At 56.3% G+C, this 6,263-nt stretch overlaps 1 pseudogene; it reads right to left on the bottom strand.

Annotated features, from left to right (window-relative positions):
• Positions 1-2,298: 2,298 nt before the first annotated feature.
• Positions 2,299-3,271, bottom strand: LOC119141970 (annotated as a pseudogene).
• Between the last annotated feature and the right edge of the window lie 2,992 nt (positions 3,272-6,263).

Genomic DNA, 6,263 nt, shown 5'->3' with positions numbered 1-6,263 from the left:
CCTACGCGCTGTGTCAGGCAGAGGTGACCTCACCGCCCCTTTCCCAGGCACATTGCTGCTGGTGGCCTGTCCCCTCCGCAGGCAGAACTGGCCTCACTGCCCCCGTCACAGCCATTGGCTTCCTGCTGGAATGTGAGTCCCTGAGACACAACTGACCACGAGATACCGTCCTCAGCCGTCACCCTCCCCGTGGCCCAGCACCCAGCAGATGAAGGGAAGCTTCTCTCAGCCAATTTATCTCATGGATTTCCTACCTACCATTTGGGTGGAAGAACAGTCCTCAGGGGAACTGCTTTGTTTCTACTGGACCATGTATCGTCTCTGCTTCTGCGCCTCTGTTTTCCCTTCTTCCCCCTGCTATCCCATCCCAGCTGAGCTCTCCAGGGAAGTGAGTCAATGAGTCCTAGAATATCTCAGGTTGGGAGAGGCCCCTGTAATGCCCTTGTCCAGCTGTCCTGCTCAAGGCAGGGTGAACTGGTTGGCATCTCTCAAGGGCTCTGCCCACTTTGGCATCATCCACAGAAGGGTCTGGAAAGCCACTTTGTCAACTTGTACTGGGAGACAATAAAGACATTCAACACAGTTGGCCCAACTGCTTGCACTGGAAGATGCCACTAGTCAGTGGCCACCAGGAGGACTTGACCACTGGTGACATTTGGTCTTGAGCCCCTGTGGCGTATGATGCACCGACTCTGGAAGAGGATCGAAGGCACGAAGACACTCAAAGACACCTCGAAGACACTTTATTAATCAATAATCAAGCAAGCCTTTTATACCTTTGCAGGGGGCGGACGTGTCAGCCTTTAATTGTGCTCAGCAATTTTCCACTCTGGGCTCTTTTTTTATTACAGACACAGCAGCTCAGCAACTCCCTTTATCTACAAGGCTACAAGCTCTGCAGACCACTCCCTATCTTCAAGTTTCTCCTCTTGCTCCCATGGCTTCCTTCCAACAGGCATAACTGTGTCTCTCTCCCAAGGTCGGGTTTCGCTCCCTGACGCTGTTGAGCTAGCTCGAGAGATAGCCACAAGCCCCCAGCCAACTTCCCCCCACAGTATCCTCCATTTCTTCACTCCAGAAGTCACCCATCTGCCTATACAGAAAGTGCAGGAGAAAAAGTCAAAACCCTTGCAAAGGTCCAGGTACAAACCATCCCCTTCTTGCCTCAATACGTATGGGTGCAGCAACCCCTTTGATGTCCCACAGTTACCTGGAAATGGCTGCAGGAGTATTTCCACCGTCATTTCCCCAGACACTACGGTGAGGATGACCAGCCTGTATTTCTCCCAGTTGTCCTTCTTGCTTTTCCTGAACAAAGGCTGGATGTCTGCCGTTTCCCAGGACCCCAGAACCTCCCTGATTGCTCGGACACATTTGAGGGCACCATCCAGAAAGGGTGCCGTGATCAGACCGAGGCACTTGCAATGAGCCTGCCCAAGGCGGGTGAGATGAATCTCCCTGGGACAGTGGCCTTTGTTCCTGCAGTCACACACAGGAACGGCCAGGCGCTGGGAGGTGTCCCCACCTCAGCTGGCCTCATGCACTGCTGCCGTGGTTGAACCCCAGCCTCACGCGCACAGGGGTGCTCAGAGGCACGAGCCCGTCCCTGGCACGTGCGGAGGCAGAGCACTGCAGCAGGCACAGTGACTGCCTGGCCTCCTGCTGCCCCTGCCAGAGGCTGGCAGCACCTCAGCCCGGGGGTGTCGCACCCTGCTCGGCACCTCGCGGAGATGGCCCTCGTCATGAGCAACGGGCACGGGGACCTCGGTTCAAGGAAGCACGTTGCAGTGCTGCATTCAGGTGGTCTCCACAAATCCAGAACATATTATGGAGGCCAGCACCGTCACAGAGTGCCCGTTGCCTGCCCCTGCCTGCGCTCACAGGACTGCCACGCAGCACGGCGGTGACCAAGCTGCCAGAGCACTCAGGCCTTACACCAAGGCATGGGGTCAGAAGGAGAGTGTGGAAGTGGAAGGAGGACAGCACTGGAGAGCCAAGGGCTGGTGTTCCCTGGTACTGCTGCCATGCCAGGAACCTTTTCCCCTCCGTCTGTGGACACAGGAACAGTCCCTGCAGCTCCAGAAAGGCCTTGGAAGGAAGAATCCCAGCAAAAATAAAGTTGCCTAATGGCCCTTTGGCTTTGTTAGATGAGGAGAGAGCAGGGCACCTTCAGAAAAGAAAATCACAGAAGGAATTAGAATGGGGACGATACCTTTGTCAGAAATGAAATACCATGAGCAACTACAACAAATTCAGAAGACAGTCAGGGTCTGTGATGAACTACATTATAAATGTTATTCATAATTTTATTCCTTCAGAAGAACATCCAGTTATCAGTTTGCACATTGCACCCTTCAGCTCCTGGTTCCTCATGCTGTAGATGAGGGGGTTCAGTGCTGGAGGCACCACCGAGTACAGAACTGACACCACCAGGTCCAGGGATGGGGAGGAGATGGAGGGGGGCTTCAGGTGGGCAAACATGCCAGTGCTGAGAAAGAGGGAGATCACGGCCAGGTGAGGGAGGCACGTGGAAAAGGCTTTGTGCCGTCCCTGCTCAGAGGGGATCCTCAGCACAGCCCTGAAGATCTGCATGTAAGACAGAATAATGAAAACAAACACCCAAACACTACTAAGACACTAGACACAATAAGCCCCACTTCCCTGAGGTAGGTGTGTGAGCAGGAGAGCTTGAGGATCTGTGGGATTTCACAGAAGACCTGTCCCAGGGCATTGCCGTGGCAGAGCGGCAGTGAAAAAGTATTTGCTGTCTGTAGGAGGGAGTTGAGAAACCCACTGGCCCAGGCAGCTGCTGCCATGTGGACACAAGCTCTGCTGCCCAGCAGGGTCCCGTAGTGCAGGGGCTGGCAGATGGCCACGTAGCGGTCATAGGCCATGACGGTGAGGAGAGAACACTCTGCTGAAAGGAAAAAGACAATCAGGAAGAGCTGTGCAGCACATCCTGAGTAGGAGATGTCCCTGGTGTCCCAGAGGGAGTTGGCCATGGCTTTGGGGAGAGTGGTGGAGATGGAGCCCAGGTCGAGGAGGGAGAGGTTGAGGAGGAAGAAGTACATGGGGGTGTGCAGGTGGTGGTCACATACTACAGCAGTGATGATGAGTCCGTTGGCCATGAGGGCAGCCAGGTAGATGCCCAGGGAGAGCCAGAAGTGCAAGAGCTGCAGCTCCCGCGTGTCTGCCAATGCCAGGAGGAGGAACTGGGTGATGGAGCTGCTGTTGGACATCTGCTGCCTCCGGGCATATGGTCCTGTCACAGGAGAAAAAGACAGCGATAATTTAGGGGAGACTTCTGCAAGCAAAATCAAAGCCATTTCCCACAGACCATCCCCCCGTCACACACAGACATCCCTCTCTTTTCTCGGAGACCTTCCTGCAGCTGTGTGGCTGCAGCCCTGCTTGGTGCTGGCCGTGTGGGTGATGAAGAGCAGGGCATCTGCCCACGGGCTCTTGACCAGCCAGCCCCACTCTGCAGCAGTGGGTGGGGGCAGGGACCAGTCCTGGTGTTTAACTTTGTCCTCTGAAACCAGTGCCAAGGCAGAAGGGCTGGTCAGCGTCTGCAGCGCCGGTGCTAAGGAACGGGAAGGGTGAAGGCATTGTAAGAGAGCTTTAGTTTTTTTCACAGCTCCCCCCCATCTCTCCTGTTGAGTATTTTCAGATGTCAGAAAAGCAGAGCATTTTTGCTGCCCTCCGGTGGAACAGAGTGAGGTCTGTGAGGCAAGAGGATTGCCTGTGGGTGAGTGCCCAGTGAGGGGAGGTGGTCTGTCCTTCTGGTTCCCAGTTTCTGTGGGCTTGCACCTTCCTGAGATGAATGGTGGCCACACTCCCATGTTACCCTGAAATACCACAAGGCACTGCTGAGAACGGTCTGACCCACCACAGACCAGTAAAGGTTGTAGACTTTCATCAGAACTCAGCATCCCACCCACAGCAAAGGATACACAGCTCATTTCACCCACCCCAGCAGTGTTTTCTCCATCACAGAAACTCTACGCATCTACGTGGGGCTTTCAGATCGCTAATGGGTGCGAGGGGACAGGTTTCCATTCTGGAGGGCAACGCACTGCTTGGAAGGGAACTTCAAGGAGGTAGCCAAGTGCCCTAACAAGAGCATCAGGTTCAGGGAGAACCAGCCCATTGCCCAGCCCCACATAGGGCATTGCCCACAGCCCCACGGGTGAGAGGAAAGCTGGGACACTTGTTCCCATGGACACACCTGCAGGAGAGGACCCACAAGGTCAGAGTGTGACTCTGCAGCTGAAACACCCATCCCCAGAGAGCCTGACAGCAAGAGCTAGAGAATAAAACTAACCCAAAACGGCAGAGAAAGAAGTAAAATTGCACTGATGGTCTAGGTAAGAGTGTCCAGGGCGAGCGAGCCAGGCACTGAGGGCAGCGTTGCCCTTGCCCAGCTCTGCTCGCCACCTCCCACACACCAACACTGCCGGGCAGCTGCTCTCAGCCCCTGTGCTCTGCAGAGGGACCGGGGCACGTGGCTGCAGAGCTGCACCGCGGCTCTGCTGGAGCTCTGGCTGCAGAGGGGGTGGCTCACGCCTCGGGACCCCCAGCCCTGAGGGCAGAGGCTTTGCTGGGGGGAGAGCAGGCCAGGGGGATGCCTCAGAGAAAGGGGTCTGCACTGCACATGGTCAGAGAGAGCTTTCTGATTCTCCCTTCAACAACAATTCTGTCTGAAGTTTCCTATCAGTCCCCTGGGCTCCTGGCATCCTTGCTTACCTGTGCAGTGATCACCAAGGAGACGGATTCCCCCAGAAGAGACAGGCTCTGTGATCCACAGGTTTCCTCAGGTCATTTCAAGCAGACATTGTTCATGCCTCACCCTGACTGTATGACCCGTCACTCTGTCCTGGCTCGGGCTGGCATGGAGTGCATTTTCTTCACAGCAGCCCTTCTGGTGCTGTGCTTTGCGTCTCTTCCTAAGGCAGCGCTGACCACACACCAGTGTTTTGGCCACCGCTGCAGAGTAATCACCAAGGCTTCTCTTTCTCACACTCTGCCTGCGCTACAAGGAGACTGGGGGGACGCAAGGAGCTGGGGCAGCTGACCCCCAGTGACCACAGGGATATTGCATATCCCAGGACGTTGTGCTCATCAATAACAGCTCGGGGAAAGGAGGATGAAAAGAGGACGTTTGTGGTCATGGCATTTGTCTTCCCGTGTCACTGATAGATGTGCTGAAGAGCAGCTTTTCTGGGGATGGCTGAACCCCTGCTGCCCATGGCAAGGAGTGAGCGAATTGCTCCTGTTGCTCTCCTCGCACACAAAGCTTTTGCTTCTCCTATTGAACTGTTATTTTCCTGACCTGTTAGTTTTCCTCTGATCCTCTCCCCCATCACGCTGGGCATGTAAGGGGTCAGTGAGCAACAGATGCTGGGCATTTGGGTGCTGGCCAGTGTCAAACCACAACTAATTCCTCCCTCAGTGCCACCCTGGCTGCTCTCCCCTTTGATCCACACTCAAGCTCTCACCCAACCTCATTGCCTGTCCAATACAAGAGCTCCATGTATCTGAGCTGCCCTGACCTCACACAGAGCGTCCCCCTCCCCTCATCTTTCCTGTAGGTCTCCCCTACAGACCTTGTGTCTCCATCCACCACCAAAGGCGTGGGAGCTGCCCTGCCCCTCCTCAGCGCTTACGGCACTGATGTCACAGCTCTGTGGTGGCACAGGGGGCTCCTGCTGCCCGCGCCCCAGGCGGTGGGCTCTGGGGCCCATGTGGGCTGCAGCACCTCAGGGGTGGCACCAGGGCCAAGGGCAGGCTTGTCACACGGACACCGGTACCCAGGGATGGGAGCCCTTGTGTGGGAGGGGTTTGCTGCCCAGCAGAGGATGCTGGAGCGGGTGGCAGGGGGCAGCAGAAGGATGAAGGACGTTCCCACCACGAGAGCAAGGGCTGCAGTCCCCGAGGCCAGAGGGCAACAGGCCTGGGCTGCGCAGCCCTGGCAGGAGAGGGCTTTGCTCTCCCAGGTGACTCTGTAGCACCCTGCGGCCTGTGCCAGAGCTGAAGCTCATCTCCAGGATGGGCAAGATGCTGCTGCTGGTGCTGAGCGAGCCCCTGGGGGAGGCCAGCCCGTGATCCAGCCCTCCTGGGGCTATCCTGCTGGTGGCAGGCCGGCCAGAGAGCAGCTCTGCAGAGAAGGACCTTTGGGTGCCAGAGGACAAGCAGCTGAGCAGGAGCCATCGATGCACCCTCATGGCAAAGGCCAACGGCCCCCTGGGCTGCATTAGGAAAAG

The sequence above is a fragment of the Falco rusticolus genome, unplaced genomic scaffold (assembly GCF_015220075.1).
Source record: "Falco rusticolus isolate bFalRus1 unplaced genomic scaffold, bFalRus1.pri scaffold_119_arrow_ctg1, whole genome shotgun sequence".
Taxonomy (NCBI): Eukaryota; Metazoa; Chordata; class Aves; order Falconiformes; family Falconidae; genus Falco; species Falco rusticolus.
The sequence above is the reverse complement of the archived record's forward strand: the minus strand, read 5'-3'. Positions and strand labels throughout refer to the sequence as shown.